The 23,472-nt window shown below is 38.0% G+C and overlaps 1 protein-coding gene across 9 annotated transcripts in view; it reads right to left on the bottom strand.

Annotated features, from left to right (window-relative positions):
* LOC5568949 overlaps nt 1-23,472 on the bottom strand; it is a 279,330-nt gene that overhangs the window by 245,606 nt on the left and 10,252 nt on the right. For 7 of the 9 annotated variants that reach the window (XM_021854086.1, XM_021854089.1, XM_021854091.1 and 4 more), the window contains exon 1: nt 21,577-22,101. The exons of 1 other annotated variant lie outside the window; for it this stretch is intronic. The gene's annotated coding sequence lies outside the window, so the exon portion shown is untranslated. Of the gene's footprint in view, nt 1-21,576; nt 22,102-22,450; nt 22,569-23,472 lie in introns of those variants that run through there. One more of the 9 variants, XM_021854087.1, reaches the window with a different exon arrangement.

A 23,472-nucleotide genomic window follows, 5' to 3' on the forward strand; every position in this document is an offset into this window, starting at 1 on the left:
TGCTGTACCAATATGGTCTAGCCACAGACGTAACAGCTTGAACAATTATCAATTTAAAACATAGTCACGTGAAAATTTACGCCCAATGCTAAAAATACTTTGGCCATCCGCGAACTACAATATTCTATTATCACGTTTGATCCATTATAAATTAAGGTTAAGTTAGTTAAAATCGTTTTTTTTTTATTCTCATTTTTCAAGAACCTCAAACTTTTGCACAAGAGTGTGCACAGCAGAAAAGTGAAAACTTTTGCATTTGCACTTATCGCAGACTAGTAGCCCATACCTAGGCACTGAATGAAGCGATATGTTCGTTCATGTCCTCTCGATGCCACTTTTGCTACCACTACTACTACCATGCTGCATGCTGCTAGCCATCGCTCTTGATTTGTATTAGCGACAATCCTCGGGAATGAAAATGTGCTATCCTCCGGGCCCATGAGAGATTCAATTGAAATGCAAATGTTTGTCTAAAAGTTTAGACGATTATTTGCATGTATATTTCCCTGTTTAGCATATATTTGCGAGTATGTCGGTGTGTCCCCATCGCACAGGGTATGTGTGTCGTCTGTTTGGGTGGATGGGTGCCAATTTCCAGTCAGTTTTACGTCTCGCTTCCTGGTATGCCGGGACAACCAACACTGTGATTACGAATAAATCCAAGAAGTTAGAAATGCATAACGGTGGAATGGAGTGAGGATTATGACTACTAACGACAATAATTGGCACTTCGAGTGAGTTAAGGAGAAATGATGGAATGCAAGTGCTTCGAAAGTATTTCCGTATGATTCTAGCATTCGGTTCAACGAAGCTGATTAACCTGGTTTTGCGCGGGGTAATTTATTGCTTGTTATTTAATACTTTTCTAGTTAAGACTAGAGTAAACAACTAGATTAACTGTCGAGCAAAAATAATGAAATCCAAGAAATTTGTACATAGATTTTGTAATTCGTTTTACTAAATAATCAAATATAGCAAAATATATCTGAAAGATTTGCAATAATCTTAACTCAAGAGCGGTCGCGCATTCAACCATTGCCGACACCACCTCGCTCGAGCTGTGCATGAAAAGCGAACTTTTCTCAGGGTGCGTGTACTCAGTACATGCATGCGACCGATCTTGGGTTAAGTTACACCTCTTCCAAAATTTGTGCATTCGGACTCCCAGAAGCTACTGTAAAAATATGAACGGAACTCGTCAATTCTAAGTGGGAGACTCAACGAGCTTAAAATTTGTATGAGAAAATCTAAAAAAGTATCGAAACTGTCAAACCGTAAAGAAAGCATTTAAAACAAGACGAATTGTATAAATTTAAGTTATTGGCCTTAGTGATAGGAGAGAACCTGCCAACAATTTCCCTACCTAAGCGACAATTAAGAATTAAACATGGACTTAGAGCTGAATAAAAAATTAATAAAAATCTTTAAAGTCACCATAAAACCAAATTACAAAGAATGATTGTTGGAATCATCCAATGATCTCTACACATCTCTACATTTTTCAAATGCATGCTCAAATGTCCAAAATTGAATTTTCGATTGAATCGAGTATTGAACAATTTTCCATTGGCATAATCATTTAGAACCATTATTCTTGCGATACGCGTGATTTCACAACAAATTTAACCACTAACAAAAAAACCGGAAGTTTATAAACTAATTCTATTCAAGATTCTTAAAGTCATTAAAAAATAAAATTTTGGAAAAAAAACGCCGAAATTTTCTAAACGAAATCTGTTTGTTGTGTGCATAATTAAAAGCATGTACGCTTCTGCAAGTTTGGCGATATAGACGAAATTCAAAACATTGTGAAGCATCATATTAGCTTAGCTTAGCTTAGCTTAGACTGACTACACATATCAATGGTTGCTATTCCGTGATTGACCGAAGTCAGTGAAAATGCACAAAGAATCAACTAGAAGTTCGGCTGGGATTGGCCATAATCTTCTTCAGTGTGCATAATTCAGTGCCTCTATTTATACAGGGTCAATAACGGCGCCGGCCACGTCCTTGCAGTCAGGTGGGATTGGGGGAAGGAATGTTAGTGTGTAACCTTTGCTTTTTGGAGACCGTGTTTGCCTCTGCATCTCCACAAAGGCTACTGGGAGGGATGTTTGTTAATGGGGAGGATCGTTGGGTCATAGGATTCACTTTGATAAGCGATTAGACCATGATAAACAATGATTTGTGAGATATATACATACTTATACGTAAATATAATATTTTCATTTGATATGAACAATTTCTATGTAGAGGAAAATAATGCCGACACTTGAGGTGACGAACCATTCAAAGTTTGTTGAACAAATACCTAAATGTAACATTCCTACAGCTGTCAGGACGAAAGCATGTGTTATTATATTTTACTCATTTGAAAAGAAACAAAAAACTCGATTGGTTGGGACATCATAGAACACTCTTATTATTATGCCGACACTTACAGTGGCGAACCATCCAAAGTTTGTTGAATAAAGTGAACCTTTCGCAAGTCTACACTTGTAGTGTCGAACCATTCAAAGTTTTTTTAATTACAAAAATAAAGGTATATAAAAGGTGTTCTGAAAAAAAAAATGTTAAACATAAATAAATCATGAATCAGAGTTTGTGTCGACACTCACAGTGACGAACCATCCATAGTTTGTTGATAAATCATATATTTTATAGATTAGAAATAGTAGCATGAAACGAGCTCACCAATTGATCCGTTATCCTTGACTGAGCAGCCACAATCCACTTTCGGCTTCACTCGTTTGCTCGGCTATAAAAAAGCACTCAGGAAAAAAAATAAGCGCGCGACCCAAAAAGAATAAAAAAAAACTGTTCGGGCTTTCTTGACGCACTGCCCAGGAGCAAGCGTCAAGGTCGAAGGATCAAACAGAACTAACCGATCGCGGCACTTTTTCAGTTACTCCAACCGAACTCACCGATCACGCCACTTTTTCACTTACGAGACCGACGCGCGACATGTTTGATCCTGCCCTCGTCGCTTGCCCCGGGAAAAGCAAGTGTCAAGGTCGAAAGATCAAACAGAACTAACCGATCGCGGCACTTTTTCACTTACGAGACCGACGCGCGACATGTTTGATCCTGCCCTCGTCGCTCGCCCCGGCAAAAGCAAGTGTCAAGGTCGAAAGATCAAACAGAACTAACCGATCGCGGCACTTTTTCACTTTCTTCAACCGAACTCACCGATCACGCCACTTTTTCACTTACGAGACCGACGCGCGACATGTTTGATCCTGCCCTCGTCGCTCGCCCCGGCAAAAGCAAGTGTCAAGGTCGAAAGATCAAACAGAACTAACCGATCGCAGCACTTTTTCACTTTCTTCAACCGAACTCCCGATCACGCCACTTTTTCACTTACGAGACCGACGCGCGACATGTTTGATCCTGCCCTCGTCGCTCGCCCCGGCAAAAGCAAGTGTCAAGGTCGAAAGATCAAACAGAACTCTCAAAACATTGTGAAGCATCATATTTACCCTAAATTGTTCGTTTTCATAATGTCTGAGAATCTGAATTTTGCCATATTTGTCAAAATAACGGCCCATTGTGACAATAACTTTATAATTCTGGCATATAATTAAATGATTTTTTTACAGATCTAATTTGAAATTTAAGATCAATCAGTTCGCAAGAAGTTAAACTTTGCCATTTTGTATAAGAATTGGTCTGTGTGAACCTCATTCTTACCAGTACTGTAAATAACTGTTAAAACACGCTTCATATAATTGTAAAAAATGCGCATAAAAACCAATTGCTTCGCAACCTTTAAATATATTTAGCTTTTGAAGCTTCCGATCAAACAAACATGAAAACTAAGATTGAGTTATGCAGACACAAGATTTGTCCTGCTTTGATGTACCTATGTAGATTAGCAGCGATAATTTGCAGAACACTGACCGCATCGTTCCAGCGCCAAAGTATCCCTCAAGTCTCTCCGATTTCTATAATTCGATTCGGTTGTCACGAATCGATAGCGACAGCAAACATTCTGCTGTCTAATAATTCGATTAATATCCTAATCAAGCAACACAGAGAGTCCTACATTCCGCATTCTTCAGCGGCTCTCCTCGTGATCAGGATAGATAGATACATGCCAACATTGTGCTGCATCGTGCCAGAGAATCGAGGACGTCCATTTATAATTAAGGCTTGCGGTCGCCGTTTTCCCCAACTCCTCACCAAGCAGAACCTCATCTGTTGTTCCCCAAATATTAAATTTTAGCCCAGACCTTGCGTCAACCACACAATTGTACGAACGGCTCTCTCTACGCTGTTCTTCATTGCTCGATTGGCAGCAGAAGGCTCCTAGTCTCTCGTTCTCTCTCGCCTTTGGTTTTTGTGATAAAAATATGTTATTGATTTTGGATGATGATAAATGAGTCTCTCAAACAGCCGCCACCACCACCAGCATTCCCACTAAAACGCTACAGGGTGACCTTTCGGAAGACGATGGCCCCTACTCTGCTGGCAATACCGACGTGGTTTCATTTACTCTATATAAAAACTTCCCCGCACTGTGTGTGGAGTTGATTATTATGTGGTCAAAAAAGTGGTTTTCTATCTGTTTGCTTTTTTTTTGTTGAGGACCTAGCAGGGGAAGGGGGCAGCAAATTCATACATTACGAAAGTAATGTCGGTCGATATAATCACGATTTTACCAAATGTTGTAGTTTGCATAGATTCAATGTACCTAAGTGAATTGGTAGTTCAGTAAAAAATTCTTCAAGAATTCTTTCAATGAATTGACGATTCTCCTCTGTGAAAATTTTCTTTTGCTTTTGAAAGATTCCTATGAGAATTCCCACGAGGATTTCTTCATGAATTATATCCCTACTTTTTTAATTGTTTGCTTAAAGAATTACTTCACCAGATTTACCGAGGAATTCTTTAAACTTTCTGATCTTATAAGGAAGTGTTTCAAAGAATCTTTATCAGATTGATACAAATCAAATACAAAATCCAATTGTTAGTTTGAAATATCATCCAGTACATTCATACTGAAAAATGCTCAAAGAAATACCACTAGTAATTCTAGGAGTCTTATCAAAATTGTCTTCAGGATCATCGAGCAAGGATTCTTTACGCAAATTCTGCACAAATTTCACCAAAAATTGTTTCTGAGACAAAAGTTTTTCTCCGCATTTCTTCAACAAACCTTTCAAAAAACTATTCAGTACACCTCCAAAACCATATCACATTTTTTTAAGAGTTCTTCAATTTCCTTCCTTCTTATTTTTCTTGGTACTAACGTCCTCACTGGGACAGAGCCTGCTTCTCAGCTTAGTGTTCTTATGAGCACTTCCGCAGTTATTAACTGAGAGCTTCCTTTGCCAAAGTTGTCATTTTCACATTCGTATATCGTCTGGCAGGTACGATAATACTCTGTGTCCAGGAAAGTCAAGGAAATTTCCATTACGAAAAGATTCTGGGCCGACCGGGAATCGAACCCGGACACCTTCAGCATGGCTTTGCTTTCGCTCATTTCATAAACGAAGTAGAGCCAGATTAACAGCATTAAATGAATTCTGTCCACTTCGTTCAGATTCCTCCCCGCTGTGTATCGTTTTACATGATGCCAGGACCAAGTCGAACTCGTTTCAATCTCAAGTGGGATTTTTGGAAACTTTTCGGTCGAGGGTGATTAGTCAGCGCAAAGTTTCAGTCGGTTCTGACATTTGTTAACAGCTTTTTAACTTGATTAAAAGTGATTACAATGAACGGGAAGACGACAGTGACGAGAATATGAAACGAGTATATGCAGTCGTCCTTCTTTCGAGACGCGGAGAAAAAAAAGTTGGTTCTAATAATGAAGGGAGAATTATTACAGCAAAGTTTGATACTGTATAAAGCTGCCACCATGCTGGAATGTGCAAGGTAGTAATCATTCTGCATTATATCATCCATTGATTTTGTTGATATGTAGAGAAGAGCGTTCTTCTGTTCAACCTGGAGCAGGTGACAAAAATTTACGGGGAAAGCCAGTTGACTGACATGTCATCACCGCACAATCGAGTTTCGACGAAAAAAAGAATGGAGACAAAAGCTTGATGTGGTCAGAATATCCACCAAAAAATCTGCTGGGCAAAACAAATGGCTTTCCAATCAAACATAAATGAACCGCAGTATCCACTGCATCACATTCCATATCTGCACCATATTCTATATCGAGCTACCTTACAATTATATTTGTAATAGGTACAAAAAGCTTGAATAAGTTTTCGAAGATTTATTATTTTATGCTATCGACAGGCAAAATATTCATATGGGGGCTGCCCACTGATTACGTGAGGATTTTTTGTATGGTGTAGACACTTTTTTATGTTTGCCAAAAAAATGGTATGCAGAAGTTTGATAAAAATATACTACTGTTCCTTCTTCTTATTGAAATTCTTATTCTCCTTCTTTTTCTGGTAGTTCTTTTGGGATAGGTCTTGTTTCTTAATGTTTAAAAAAAAAACATCGGAATCTTTCAGTAATGCTAAACAGTAACTGTTTATGGGATCTGGAAAATATGGTATAAAGCCATTTAGCATAATATCATTCGGCATAACGCTGTTTGGCATAAAAGTCATTTGACATGACGGTCATTAAGCATAATTGTCATTTAGCATTTCTTTCATCAGGAACAGGCATCTTTTGAAAGAAAGGAAATGTTGGAACGTAACGCCATGAAGATTAAGAAGGGGCTGTGTCCGTTTCTTAAAGTTCACGTAATTCCAGCCAAAGTCCACAATGTCTGTGATAATTTGCTCTTACCAAGAAAGAACATACTTCAATTCCAATCCTTGATATAGAATCGAATTGCCTTCCCTTCATTCGATATTACCACCCATTGCAACCCTCTTACAGATTCCAACAGATATCTCCAGCATGCATGCTGGGTGTGAATGCACGTTGTACTTTAGCGCAGATGATGGCATCCCATCACAGAATCCGGCCAGTTCAGTGGCAGAATTGATGGTGTTTGTTGGTTATTTTCACTATACACTTTTTTTTCATCTCCTGTACTGGCTGTCTCGCCAACAAGTTCAATCTATTTTTCGATACTTTACTGCGCGCTTTCACATCAGACAGGGGAGATAAATGTTGGTAGTTTCGTTTCTACTATGTGTAGCCCATACAGACTACTGTCGTTGATAAAAAGGCCCGAGGGCACTTATGCCATCAGGATTGAGTGAGAGTACACTGGACAAGGTGTCCCTTGGACGAGTGAGTAGGATATCCACAGACAAACACACATTTTCTGGCCAGCATGGCATATGTGGGCTACTAGGCCTGTCCATATTTTTAAAATGTTTCCAAGTCAATATCTCAATTTTTTTCTGTTTTTTTTTTTGTATATAGCCTAGAGAGACAAAACTAAATTATTGCACCTCTTAATCTTAATGAAGTTCGCTGAAATTGTGACCTGAGACTCCTTTTAGGATGCCAGTCAGAATACGAGTGTGGACTTGAAAATCAAAGACCTTTCTTTAAAAAAACGGACATGCCTAATGGCCACCACACTGTAAACCACCAACGTAGGACATCATCGACACACGCCCTCCACGACACACGACTCCCACGTACTCCCACGAAAATCTGAACCTCACGGACCGAAAATGGAAGGGAAATGTCCATCCGACGGGGTGCTTCCGTTACTTTATGATCTCAATAGCGATAGGTGCCAGAAGCAAAGCTAGTGTTAAACGATGTATAGAGACGGATGGACTTTGGCTGCTGATGCCGGGCAACTATGCTCGTCTTCACACGGTCGGTATACTGTCGGTGGATGCATAAGTGTCCTATGTGCAATTTTGAAAATGAAATTTTGTAGTAACGTTCAGTAACGCCATCAATTCACATGTATTTTCAGAATTCTAGCAAATGAAAACAAATAGTTTGTTATGGAAAATGCTGATAAAAAATGGTTCAACCCAAAAAAATTGTCTTAACTAGCTATTGCAGTACTGAGTGTGGTCAAACTTTTTGTGTACGAAAAATTTATTTCAACGAAGCATTAAATGCCCGAGCATTAAAAAAACTAATTGAAAACTAGTTTTGATGTTGTGATATCATCACCAATTCATCATAAGGGATTATATAAGATCAAAGTTTTGTATGAAAATAAACAGAATAATATCCAATTTTGACAGCACTGCACAGTGGTACCACCCACTGGCCAAAATAAAAAATGATTTGTATTGTTTTTCATTCCCTCACCTTTTGACTGATCAATTATGATCTCAGAGATGTTAAAACATCAATTTATACATGTCCTTCTACATGAGCAGAGTCAGAATTTCAGTCAGGGAGGGACAAGTGATCATGAAAGTCCATTCACATCTATAACCCTTTTTCATTCCCAGTTTTAAATCTTGTGTGTAATCAAAAACACTAAATAAATCAAATTGTTCTCTGAGCAACATGTTCATTAATGGCTTAAATAAATCCTTAAGAAACATTCCATCCGAAACTAACTCCCAAATTTTTACAGAAATCCGAAAATTAGTTTTTTGAAGTATGGCACTAAAACATCCGTTAGAAATTTTCTAATAAAATGTCTCGGGATTCCTGTAGAGATTTCTGCAGGATTTGATTTCAGTTTTTCATTCCATCAAATGATAAAAAAATCAAAAGCACAAAGCATAAAGTTCACGATATTTATTCTAACATGTATTGTAAAGATTGCTTTGTTAACTACTCATAAGGATTCTCAAGTATTTTATTAAGTGTAGAACTAGCCCTCGTGCGTTAAAATACACTCTAATAAAGATTTAAAAAAAAAAAAAAAAGTATTTTATTGCTCTAAGTATTTTCTAACAGTTGCACAAATCGTACATTCAATTTCTCAATGTTTCCTCTTGAATTCCTTCAGGAATATCACTCAGAATTCCTCCAAGGATTCTTCCATGGATACAGCCAATGTTTATTTCAGGAATCAATACAAAATAGTTTAATTTTTTTCAATTATCACAAGTAGAGATATTTCTTTTGAAATTTAGCCTATGTATTTTACTGGGACCCTGCCATATAGGTTCCACAATTATATCATTAATTCTGCTATCGAACTCTTTGGAAATTATTGGTACAAGACATCTACAGATTTCTTCATAAGCTCTTTCAGCGATATAATTGAAAACAAAAACTGTAAGAAGGCTTTTGATATGTTTTTTTTTTTCTAGAATTCTTTGGAAATACCCCAACAACTATTCCTAGAATCAAGATTTACTCCAAAACCACCCGGGTCATTTGGCAGAATGCCATTTGGCCGAATGCCGTATGGCCGAACGCCGTTTGGCCGATCGCCATTTGGCTGTAACTGAAAACAAAGTGAACCACAGTTAGCATGGATTTATAATGAATTTCAAAAGCTGATTGATTTGAAAGAACTTATTCGACTTATTCATAAAGAAGGATAAATAATCATAGATATACAAATAATTGGCTTTTTAGTTTTAGTTTAAGAAACAGTCAGTGCTGAAAGAAAAACATCACATATGTGAGACCATCCTAATGTAAGCAACTATTCACTTCTCTGCTGGAGATAGTAGCCACCAGCAGAGGTTTTCGCATCGCGTTTGTAGTCAGCTTTGACAGTAATTAAAACGGTTTAACCCGTATCCGACCGGATTAAGAAAAAAAATTCAAAAAATTCTCATGAAGCTATTTTCTATCCGATTTGCAAACTTCTTTCACTATATGAAATCCAAACTCTTCTATTTTCCTATGCTGGAGAAAGTGGTCAAAAATTTTGCCTGTGGCCGGAGTTATTCCTCCTGGGTCAAGTCGGGTAAAAAATTGATCAACTTCCTTTCCCGAACAGTTTTATAATACTAAACTGTCATTTAACAACTCAAGTTTTGTAGAAACAGTCAATCTTGCAACATGAAAGATATTCAAGTGATTTAAGAAGTCACTTTCATGGAAGTTTCCTTGAAAAACTGAAATATGCCTTCCGGAAGATCCGGAACATCCGTAAAAGTGATCAAATCGTTCAAAATGACTTGGAAAGCCGCGATTTTTTTTCAATCTCACTAGTTTTTCAACATGAATGGACATAACCTATGCTTTGAGTGCATAAGACCACTCAAAGACTGGACTCCCTAAAAGTCGGTGTCATATTTCTTTTCGCTCGGGTGCTGTCAGTTCAATCGTGGATGGCGTCGAAACAGCAAGCACTCGGGGAGCGTGTTGTACGGTTTTGCCGTACGTGCCGAAAAAAAGGAACCCGACCAACTTGCTCCAGTGGCTTTTTTTCTGGCTCCCGCAGTGCCCTAGGGTACAAAAATAAATGGCGGGCCAAGGATACGAATAAGTTGACCACAAGGGTCCGGAATTGTATCCGTAAGATTGACGTTAGTGTCGTAAAGCGCTCTTGCGACTAAGTTGACTTTTTTTTTGAAGAACAAACATTATGTTTTCAATGAAAAATACTAGATTTGATGAATATTTTTTTTTTTACTATTTTAAATTGAAAATTCCCGTTATGGTACAACATTTTTAACTCATTTCGCGATTATCTCGAATGTAAGTTTTCCAACATGAGACAGTTTTGCCTCCACCGGCAGTATAACACTGAGCGTTTTCCCATTTCCAGCGGTTTGGCTGATAGCAAGAGAAATAGGTTTTTGCACAGGCGAGCGAACAACGCGCTCAGTTCATGTGGCCGGTCTTGTGTATTGCGCTACCTCTACCAGATACATTTTCTGGACAAGTGACTTTTAGGTTATTTTCTCCTGCCAGTCTTGAAGCATCCATTCCAATTTATCTCAGGCTCCAGCACGGGAACGGAAATGACCCGCACCCAGAGGCGAAACCTTTCAACATCCGAGACACATGTTCCATTTTACTGTAGTAGCTACCACATGCTTATTCAGTTTGGGCATCTTCTGAACGGAGTAAGCCAAAAGTGATACACAGTAATTAGAAAGGAAATTACTGGAGCGCTCCAAAAAGTACATGAAGTAAAAAGCAACATAGGTAGCAATCGGATTTGTTACACTCAATAAAACAGCTCCTTGAAATGCTAAAGCAAATGCATATACTTTGCCTTCTTTCTCATTCTTATTGATTTCATTTGTACCATATATCAACTAAGTTCTAAACAAATTGTATATTTTTGTTCGGTGCATATGTACCATTTAAATCACATCCAAAGCATTTGCAAGGTTAATACCTTGTGCTTCAACAATGTTGGAAAGTAAAGGCATCACAGTAAAGGTTTCTCGTTTCGGTAATATTTTGGCTGAAAGTTAACCTATAAAAAATAATTTGAGCATTTAATATCGTTTTTGCAGACACGATAATTTATTTTCATTGATTACACAGTGTAACACACAAAATAAAAGTATACACAAAGCATAGACTGACTGTACATTTCAATGGTTGGTACTCCGTGATGGATCGGAACTGATGAGAATTGCACTTCGATCCAAATGGATAAGAGATAGGCACTTCCGCTTATTCCGAAGTACACATTGGAACAGATCTCACATAGTTGGGAAGGGGAAGGAGTGTTAGTGTAATGAGTGTTGCTTCTAGAGACCGAGAATACCTCTGCATCTACACAATCATCACGGGACGAGTGTTTAGCAGTGAATGAGGAAAATGATCTGGGAGTCACATTTGATCGGTGATTCGATCCATGGATAAGGAGGAAAATTACGACTCTTAGTTGACCTGAGTTTTGAAAGATGTTCAACAACGTTTTATTTGCCGTTTTGTTCTTTTCGTCATGGGGGATATTTGTCGGTCAAATGTTCTGAGTTCGGCAGTAAGATGGGCTTATATGCTAAAATGATTGATGCAAATGCTTAGCTTACTTATTTAGTGAAACTGATCTCGAAAACCTAAGAATATTCTGTTATTTTTAACTAGTTGTGGTAAGCAGCAATAGGCTCTTTTTACACTCATGCGTTTTTTTTTTCACTTTCCGAACCCATTGTGTGGAGCTAATGATTTACTATTTACTCAAATGATTCCCTTTCTGTTCATTTCTGATGATAACTTGAAAGAGCATTAGCTTTTTATTAAACTTTTTCGACCTTCGCATAGCTTCTGTGGAAGCCTGCGCGTGAAATAATGCGACACGCTTCACAGACATGTAAGTACGATTCGTTTCCTAAATTCCTTTAATTTTAAGATAATTATAATTCAGCACATACATCACATTGGTGGAACCACGATGTGCCCGGAATTCCACTCCGAAAGCCAAGAAATTGCACAAAGACATGTTCTAAATGAAGGTCCTCCTTCGAACCAAACGACAACCTTGCACCATATACGACTCAAATTCAGAAATAAAACAAAAAAAAATGCTCACCACTAATCCACTGGGCGATATTTCTCCTCCATCTAACTACTTATCGCGCGAGCACTAAGCCCCCATCATCATCATCATCATCATCTGTTTCCATTAGGCATCAGCCGGTCAGGGATTCAGCAGAATCTATTTTCACATGCCGGAAAAGGCAGGGGCGAATAATTTCCCCCAATAATTTTAATGAGTTTAGGTCGACGACGGCGCGGTGTGTCCTTCTATGAAAAAGGGAATCGTCGTCACAGCAGACACACGGCTGCGAATCCTAACTATCATTAGAAGGAGAGACAGAGGGAATGTGTCCTCGACCGTTGTTATTGTCCTTTCTGTAGCATTCGTCACAGTGGGAACAGACTTTGGTTCTATCTACAGAGTGAAACGTGAGCAGAAGGAAATCGATACAATAAAAATAAAAGTGTGCCTAGTCAGCGAAAGATTGTTATGAATGTGTTTTATGAGAAGACAAACGAAAACATAGTTTGAGCGATAAGGTTACCATGAAACACAAAATTTAATTGAATTTGTTCATGTGTTCTAAATAAAATCATATTTATCTCCCAACAAATATGTTAGCTAAATTCAACTAAATTATGCTTTTTTTGCTTTGAATTATGCAGGAAAAAAGTTCCAAATTTATATTTTCAATCGATGAACAGTACTTCTTCAATACAGTGAGAGGCAAAATAAAGTGCCCACCTTACCAGTTTTCGAATTTCTCTCATTGATTTGGTTCAAATTAAAGTTAACACACCTAAATCTTTTGTGATATTTTATTTTTGATGTTCTTTTAAAGTTGCACTTACGAAATTTTGATAAAAAAAAGAATTTTACTTAAAGAAAAAAGAAAATCAATTTGTATTGAAAAAAAAGTAGTGACAAAAATAAGTGCCCACTTCCTTCTTGGCCCCAGAAAAGATGATTTAAGAAAAATAAAAAGCAATTTAATAGTTAATGTGTCCTCCTTTGGCCTTAAGGACTTGCTGGAGGCTCTTCGGCATGCTTTTCACCAGGTTTTGTAGGTGTTGTGGATCTAGTTCTTCCCAGGCGCGCTCCAAGGCTTCAAAATAATTATTTTTGTTGTAACACCAGTTTTTTTCAACCCTGGCATCGAGAATCGCCCACAAATTCTCGATGGGGTTGAGGTCTGGGCTTTGTGGAGGCCATTCCAGCGGTTTAATCCGACAAGACCGGAAAAAAGACTTGGTCTTCTTTCCAGTATGCTTCGGGTCGTTGTTCTAGAGAAATATGAATTTCTCTTCAAGGCCCGTCTGGATCAGCGAAACCTCCAGATTTTCCAGCAAGATGTTAATGTAGGAATCTGCCATCATTATTCCGTCGATTTTCACGAGGTTTTCTACTCCACTCCATGAAAAACACCCCCAGACCATCACATTTCCTCCTCCATGCTTCACCGTTCCTTGGATGTGGTGCTCTGCATCACACACGAGCCCGCCGCTCTCGGTTAGACAGCTCGAGCTTCAGGAGCGCCACATCCAAGGAACGGTGACGCATGGAAGTGTGATGTGATGAAATGTGATGGTCTGGGGGTGTTTTTCATGGAGTGGAGTAGGAAGCGTCGTGAAAATCGACGGAATAATGACGGCAGATTCCTACATTAACATCTTGCTGGAAAATCTGGAGGTTTCGCTGATCCAGACGGGCCTTGAAGAGAAATTCATATTTCTCTAGAACAACGACCCGAAGCATACTGGAAAGAAGACCAAGTCTTTCTTCCGGTCTTGTCGGATTAAACCGCTGGAATGGCCTCCACAAAGCCCAGACCTCAACCCCATCGAGAATTTGTGGGCGATTCTCGATGCTAGGGTTGAAAAAACTGGTGTTACCAACAAAAATAATTATTTTGAAGCCTTGGAGCGCGCCTGGGAAGAACTAGATCCACAACACCTACAAAACCTGGTGAAAAGCATGCCGAAGAGCCTCCAGCAAGTCCTTAAGGCCAAAGGAGGACACATTAACTATTAAATTGCTTTTTATTTTTCTTAAATCATCTTTTCTGGGGCCAAGAAGGAAGTGGGCACTTATTTTTGTCACTACTTTTTTTTTCAATACAAATTGATTTTCTTTTTCTTTAAGTAAAATTCTTTTTTTAATCAAAATTTCGTAAGTGCAACTTTAAAAGAACATCAAAAATAAAATATCACAAAAGATTTAGGTGTGTTAACTTTAATTTGAACCAAATCAATGAGAGAAATTCGAAAACTGGTAAGGTGGGCACTTTATTTTGCCTCTCACTGTACAACCAACATAACAACTTATCGTAGCGCTAACATTGACTCCGATCACTACCTTGTAATGGTGAAACTGCGCTCAAGACTATCCGTCATCAACAATGTACGTTACCGACGCCTGACTCGGTGCAATCTAGCACGATTGAAACAACCAAATGTCGCCAATGCGTACAAGCAGCATCTTGAGGCAGCGTTGCCGGATAGAGGCGAACTCGTGGGGCCTCTCTTGAGAACTGCTGGAATACAGTCAAAGCAGCCATTAACGACATTGCCGAAAGCATTGTGGAACGGACCTCAATAAACGATTGGTTCGACGAGGAGTTCCAGGAGGTTTTGGAGGATTGTTGTTGTTTGAGAGGGACTTCAACCCGAAGGTCTAGTTTTGGAGGAGAAGAATGCAGCGAGGGCTACAACGCTACAAACACGTGTAAAGAGGAAACGCTCAGAAGCTGGCAGCAGGAATGAGATAACTTCACTAAAGGTAGATGGACCCATCGGCTAATACCAAATGTGTCAGATTGGTATGGTAGAAACCATAGGAAAGTGAACTTCCACCTGACGCAGTTTCTGTCAGGATATGGTTGCTATAGACAGTACCTGCATAGGTTCGGGCACTCAGAATCTCCTGCGTAACCCAATTGTGCTGGTGTGGAGGAAACAGCGGAGCATGTCGTGTTCGATTGCCCCCGTTTCATTGTTTTGAGAGGTCGCATGCTCGCTACATGCGGAGGGGACACGTCCCCCGACAATATTATAGAGAGAATGTGTGCGGATGCTGAGTGCTGGAATGCAAGTAACTACGGCTGTCACTCACATTATGTTAGAATTGTAGCGCCTATGACGCGCCAACCAAGAGTTGACTGCAGAGGATTAGCCCTATCGAGGCTGGTCGCTTGGAACATGGTTTAGATCGGCAAGGAGAAGCAGTTTGCCTAGGCTACTTCTGCTACACGTGTTGTGCTATATGCACAGGCCCCTCCCCGAGGAAATACCGTAAGGTGGTTCCGGGAAGATAAGGGTCTGAGGCGAAGGATAATGTCGATGCACTATACACCACAAGTACAGTGCATAGGCTGGTTTTAGCGGGTCGTCGTTGGTGCGTCATCCCCGCATTCCCTGAGTTTACTTTCCCAGGGCATCTGATTGCAGATTTCCCCCTTGAAAAAAAAAACCCGAACGCCATTACCCCCGAATGCATACCGTTTTGAGACGTATTTCAGTTAGAAAGTGGGGAGATAATTGTACAATTCCTTAAGGTGAAGATGAATCGAAGCTTCAAATTTTCAAGAGCACGGATCTTACATACTAAGTTTTGTTTGGATGTGTCCTCTAATTTTGGTGAGATTCACACAGCCACATTGCAATGCTCTGAAGAACAGCCTATTTCTAAAAGAAGGGCGAATTTATTATGAAAATGATACATAGCTATAATATGCACAAAAATTAGGGTGTAGTAAAGGGTCATATTGGACATCGGTACCCACTTTCTTTGACTCATTTTTGTAGGTGTCGGGCTACTAGCATTAAGATCTTCTTAAAAAATTTGTTTAGTAAACGATGATAATGGAAGAGATTATCCTGAGATAGCCGCTGCATGTTTTGTTCAATGGAACTCGCCTAAAGATCAACCTGATAGACAACCGTACCGCTATAGCAAGGAAACTTTAATACACTTGTACATGTTAGAAAAACGGGAGCCTTTGATTGCCGCTACAGTAAAAACATTCATTGGGATCATTAATTTGAATTTGAAATGATATAACTACAAAAAAAACATGTTTTTATTTATGATAATGAAGAAATTATAATGGCAAAAAGTGGTGGGCAAATCCATAAGAGACCTGTCTATTTTAATACAAGAAGATAAAAGAAAGGGAAAATATCTGATTAGAATTATAGCAGGTTTCACTTTAGTGAATGCCTTCAGGATATATTCCTTTCAAAATAAGCTGTTCTACATGGAAATATTAGTGACTATTATCCAACGACAACTTGAAAGAACATATTTCAAAATGTTTCCAGCTATGACGTGAATGATCACTGCAACAACGTGATGCTTATGACACAACCTACATATATTCATAAGAAAGGAAAATATTTGTTTGAAAACAAAATTGAAATATGAACACCACCAAGAAGTCCAAATACCGGTGATCACGCAGCTGTCCAGCAAGACTAAAGCGACCATATTTGTCCCGCGAAACGCGGGACACCCTGTCAGATCTCGTTCCCTATTAAACATTATTCGTATTGGATGTGTATTCTACAAACATTTTAGGTCTAAATCATAATCTAACTGCTCAGTTTAGTCAAACAATTAGATTTGACGCAGTAATATCATGTTGAAAATTGCCGTTGTCCCGCGAAACGCGGGACGTCTGGTCACCTTAAGCAAGACCATATTTTCGAATTCCTCCGGAGGCGGATCTTATACATTGAATATGTCCTTGACGTCCTTGGCCATAGAGGCACATGTACAACAATGGTAAATTGACAAGGAAAGCTCACAGTTGATAAAAGGTTTATTTTATTAGAAGCCCATTCACAAATTTCGAAACGTTGAAGGGGGCAAAAAATGTTGTGGGTGTGTGTCCTCAAAATGTTACAGTCCATCCACAATATGTAGAATTTTCATACAAAAAATGATACGAGGGGGTGGGTACGCTCCATTTATTACCAGTTTTCATTAGAGACGCATTTTTGCCCGCAAAACAAGATACTGCGTTGTATCTCATACTGTTCGGGGTAATGGCCCATTCGGGGTAGTGGCGTTCAGGGTAGTGGCGTTAGGGGTAATGACGTTCGGGGTAATGGGATGGAGCCCACGGACCTGTAACATGAAAAATGCGTTTTTACAGTTTGATCGTCGATAGAGAAGCACTCAAAAAATAGGACTAAAATAAGACTTTTTATCGAAGCGTTGGGGGTTTGGGGCTACAAATGGACAGAAAACAATAAAAATGATTAGGTATTATATATCTGTTAGAAACTGTTATCAAGGCTCCTTCCCATTACCCCGAACGCCACTACCCTGAACGCCCACTGCCCCGAATGGGTCACTACCCCGAAATCCATAACCTCGAATGGATCATTACCCCGAACGCCACTACCCCGATTGATCCATTACTCCGAATAGTATGAAATTCAGTGCAGTATATTGATTAGCGGACAAAAAATGTTGACCATACTGTTATAAAAGATTAACCATGCCTGTATGCTTCTCTAATGTAACTTAATGGTGCGTAAAATTCACATATTTTTTCCCCAAAATTTCATCATATTTTTGCCCTGGGACAATGCCTCTTCTTTGTTCTGGGACAGTGCCTGTTCCTCAGCTGGCATTTACGCAACTCAAGGGTTCATTCACAAATTTCATGACGCCATAAATGGTCGACCAACGCATACCCAACCTCTTGTAACACTTCGTGTAAGAAAAATTTAAAAAAAAATCTATTAGCAGTAATATTATAAGGACAACCACCCTTACGTTATGAAATTTTTGAATGGGTTTTTAAAAGAATATGCCTTTTATTGACTGAGCTTTTCTTGTCAGTTTACCATTCTTGTACATGTAAATCTGTGTCCGGGGAAGTCAAGGAAATTGTCAATTCAATCAATATCATTGCCACTGGAAGAATTCGAACTCATAACCTGCAATTTCTTGTTTTTTTCTTGTTGAACAGCTGCGTGCTCACTTGTATTTCGACTTCTTGGTGGTGTTCATATTTCAATTTTATTTTTTTAACAAAGATTTCCCTTTCTTATGAATATAGGTTGTGCCACAGCATCATGTTACTAAAGTGATTGTACTCGTCATAGTTGCAAGCATTTTTACCAGAAATTTGCCCTTCTTTTTTAAATAAGCTGTTCTTTTAAGTTTCGTTATTTTCAATATGGAAAATCTAAGTTTTTTGAATGCAGGATATTCTTCTGGAATTTATTAAAGTTAATCATGCTATGAATTTATTCAGAAATTTTTCCTTCTATCTTTTTGAATTAAAACAGTCAGGTCTCAGGTTGGTGATCAGAGGCCGCCATTATTTCTAACATGTAAAAGTATATTAGTGTGTTATGTCACAGCGGAACGATTGTCTTTCAGGTTGGTTTTTAAGCTAGTTCCATACAACAACACTTGCAGCGATATTATCAGGGTAATATTCCATTGCCACAAAATTTCATGGAAGATCCTTATTGCACATCTAAAACAATATTTGCGAAAGTAGTGAATAGCAGTGTGCAAAAGGAAACTTAACTACATCCTAATTTTTAATCCTTTTCATAATAAAATCACCCTTCTTTCCGAAATAGGCTGTTCTCCGGAGCATTGCAGTGTGGCTGTGTGAATCTCACCTAAATTAGAGGACAAATCCAAACAAAACTTAGTATGTAAAAATATTTTATGTCAACCTAGCTCCTATTTAATCTCCTAACACTAAAAAAAACTGTTAGACCACCGGTTAGTAACTCATAAGGAACCGTACAATTATATCCCCAAATACTAATCACAATTAGTTCAAAAATGTTATGAATTCGGGGTAGTGACTCATTCGTGGTAAAGATGTTCGGGGAATGACCCACTCGGGGAAATGGCCTTCGGTTTAGTGTCAAAGAGTCGTTATCAAATGTTGTCTTTCAAATTAAGAACGATTTGTCTACAGAAAATATACTAAAATGTTTTAAATCTTTTTTTATCAGCCCGATGATAGTTTTTTTTTTTGCGATAAAGTATGGTTAAAAAACATTAAACGTTAGTGGAATAATCAATATTTCCAAAAAAGGTCTCAAAGAAATGAATACCATTCAGTGGACCTTTACTGTATTGAATACAGTTTCGCTCAACAAACTTACATAGAAATATGTATCCATTCTTAGCTATAGCAGTTTTAAAAATTGATTGTCTAAATCAAAAACCGAATAGTTTACCGGTGGGGTAAAAATCAGAAACAAGTGTTGGACAAAAAATCGCTGATTGAAACAGAAAATTTTAATATTTGTTGTGATATGACTGTTTTAGTGATAAAGTAAATGTTTTTCAATAAATAAAAATGCACATCGTTCAGATTAAAAATGGTTCACACGTCATTCAGCTCATGGAATGGAGTAAACTGAAATGGAACACTGTGGAACGGAACGCAGAATCAAAACAAAACAACCAAAAGGGTAACCAGAAGAACGATTTTCTGTTGTTAGTAGGATGATTAAAAGTTCAAATTAAAAATGAACCCCGATGGTTTGTATTATGTTCAAATTAGTTTCACGGCAAAACTAAGGCAATGCTTAAGATTTTCCTGAGTTTTTTTATGATAATATTAAGAGTTTTGGCTGTTCGCAGTTATGTGCATGAAATATTATAAGGTACATCTGGGTGAATCTAATGGGTTAATGAAATGCAAATTTTGCCAAACGATGCCAATAAATGCTGGCCGATTTTTTCCCCCAAGAGTGTGCTCCATCTGTTGACTTAATGTTTAATTTAACTTTTAACTTCTTAATTAAACTTTAACTTTATTAACCTTAATTTAACTTCTCCTCTTTAATTTTCACAATGGCATCTTACCTTTTCATTCTACCTCATTAGTTTCATCTTGCCCTGGTGTACCTTATGGCTCAAACTTTTACCCTCACTATGGGCCAAAATATGATTTTAAAACATTTATGCAAACAGTGATGCACTCGAATCATCTTTATGACTACCCAGATAACCCATAAGCCGTATATCGGGCCCAATCCCCCATATATGGCTAGTATAGTGCTATTTAACGGCTTATTGGCATTATATCAGCCCTTAAATCAACATTTTGGCCCAATATACGGCTTATTGGTTACCTGGGTATGCATGAAGACATACATGGTGCTTCATTTACCGTTATTATCAAATAAAAATGACCATCAAAACTTTAATCTTCATGAATTATCATTTTTATCCTTTTATTGGCCCCTTCCAGTCAGCTATTACGTTTAAATAAGATGGGAAAACTTGAAATCAGAAATAACAATTTAAAGTAAAGAAATTTCTGGCCTTGGTGATATTCCAACCCAAGGCTCCGTGTATGCTAGACTGGCACATCAACCAACAAGAACTCATCACAAGTTCTTTGAAATGAAAATACAATTTGGATCAAAAACAATCATGTGTTACATGTTTCTGTCTTTTCATTTCGTTAAAGGTTAAAATCAGATTAAGATTTAACTCTATACAGACGAATACATTATAATTTCAATATGTGTTTACAAGTGTTTTTAGTTTTTTTTTTTATTTCTGATATAAATATTTCCTCTTATATGCTTACAATTTATCCTTTCCAAGCGACTCATAGAAACAGAAACCATTTAAATGGGCAAAAATTGTCTTTTTAAAATTAAAAATTGTTGTTTTTTTAATAAAAATATCTCTGAAAAAAACCACTAAACGAAAACTTAGACCTTCCTCTTGAATTTGGTGCTAAAATTAAAAATGGCCTATTGGGCATCACCATATAAACGTAGGCTAAATACGTTACGAATTAGCGATTATAAAATGTTCACATTTGTTCGTATTGTCAATCCACAACAATAGTAAATTTTAAAAACTTCGTAATGAAGTTGTTGAAATCTTATATCTTCCTGAGCAGCAGCAAGTTTAAAATGCTTCAATACGTTTTTCACGGCATCCTGAATCGCAGAAAGTTATCCCCCATGTGCAGGTAATTGAATGATGGGGTGTTGCGTAGATAAGCCACAGAATCAGTCGCGCGTGAAGATGATGTGGTAAACTAACTAGATTCACCTTGCTACGGTACACGTAAGTTCGGTGAGGTGCATCGCTTGGAATGAGATGAGACTGTGAGGGAAACCCACCAAAATTCTTGCTGCTCCACGAGCGGTCGCGAACGAAACACTTTTCATTGAATACAACTTGTGAGCTTCGCTCGGTTCGGGTACAGAGGAAAAAATGTAATCTAATTATACATTCATATCCTGGCAGACTTTGGGGGTGTACTTTCCTGGTCGGGGTGCGCGAAAGGGGTAAACCGGATTTCTCACCTTTGATATTTTTTATGTTTTAGTTGATGAAACTCTGTTCGGGTCTAGTATTTCCAGATGATGCTCTTTTCACAGGATTTCCATAGGAGCTGGTTCAATATTTCACTCAGAAAAATCCACTAAACGACTGATGTCGCGACTATTTTCCACTGCTTGAGGTGATTTTCACAAACAGAAAAAATCGATAAATTAGTACACAAACATTTTCCTCTTTTCCACCAATCTTTCCACGGCAAAAAACTTCAATTTTCACAATATTTCACTGCGTTGGATGGATCCAACTGATCACTGGTCGAATGCAGGGCTACATTTTGGTCTTAATTTTGCCACTTTTTCTTATATTTTCCACCGAAAAAGCCCCCAACAAAGGCTCCCAACTCCAATCACACACTTCCACTCACGAGGGTCAGGATGGTAAGAACATTTTCCCTTCGTCCCTTCGGAAGAGATTCACCGCTTATGTAGGATATAGTGATTCACACCGCAGCCCGCTTCGAAAAAGGTTATGAAACAGCTCCGTCTAGCGTACAACTGAGAAAAGTTCTCCTGCGTGCGGTGCTGATTAGGGTGCGATTTTGCTGCCACTCAGCGACACTCACTCTCACTGGAAATCCACCCTTGGTGCGAGCATGTGTCGTACTCCCACTACTGAGTGATATCCCACCCCCCTTTACTCGCGCGCTTTCACACTGCATTAGAAATCCTACCAGCCAAAAGAGAGTGTATACGCATGTTCTTCGGAGTTGTATGAGTTTTTGAATGAAAATGCAAATTCATTACGGACGAGAGCGCTTCAATCGTAGTTTTTTAAATTTACCCGTAATGCAAACGCAATCAACGATTCTTGCTAAAAATATCACTACTTAGTACTTACCTTAACTCTTTGCAACTTCTGATTATTTTTAATGGCTAACGTTCAGCAATACCTTTCACAAAATTAAATTCACTGCCACTGAACGACAAACGCACTCCCCAAATGCATCCATAATATGTCACTGATAGTACTAGTAAACTCGGCGCATGAAGGCTATCAATTGGATGTACACTATCATTGGTGTACATAAGGGTGGGTCAAGAGGACCTTAAGGAATGTTCATTTTATAAAGTGGACACTTTGGACATGCAATATATTTTTAATTTATCAATGAAATCGAAATCGGTTTTCTGTACATCGTTCGACTAATATTGTACAATACTGTGGTAATAAAAAAGTTACCAAAATAATATGATTTCATACTAATAAGGCACAACGTTTAGAACGGTCGATTTTTGGAGGTTATCAAAATCAAGGATTATTAAAAATCGGCAGGAAAATTCGACAATTTATATTTTTTATTTTCAAAAACTGGTTGTACTTAGAAAGCATCATCAATTAGAAGCTTGCTAAAAAATATCAAGTTATTTTTGGAGAAGCAATTTTGCAGATATAATAAAATCATTTTTTATCAATTTTTTTTAAAGAAAAATATCTTAAATTTAAATGGAACTGATATGAGTAGAATTTTAAGGTTTAAAGTACGTCCAGACGGAAGTAATAATATAGTATTTATAATAAAAATAACTTACGCCTTCATAGAGTTGCTGATTTAGTCCCCACGTCATATTTTAAGCACAATAGAAAAACAAATAATTTATTTTCAGAAGACCACTCAAAGCACAATGACAATCATCAAGATTGGGAACACTGCTTGAATTAAATCAAATTTATTTTGCATGTATTATTTTCAGAATGTGTTATTCTGAGACAACCTATCAAAATATTTTGAGAAAAACGCTTACAGTTTGCTCTAGATCGATAAACATGCGTATATAATTTTAAAAGTATGGGATTTTTCAATAAAACGACCATAAAGAGTAAATTAGGTACCCAAGAATGCGGTTAAAACTCAAGATTTT

The sequence above is a fragment of the Aedes aegypti genome, chromosome 3 (assembly GCF_002204515.2).
Source record: "Aedes aegypti strain LVP_AGWG chromosome 3, AaegL5.0 Primary Assembly, whole genome shotgun sequence".
NCBI classification, from domain to species: Eukaryota; Metazoa; Arthropoda; class Insecta; order Diptera; family Culicidae; genus Aedes; species Aedes aegypti.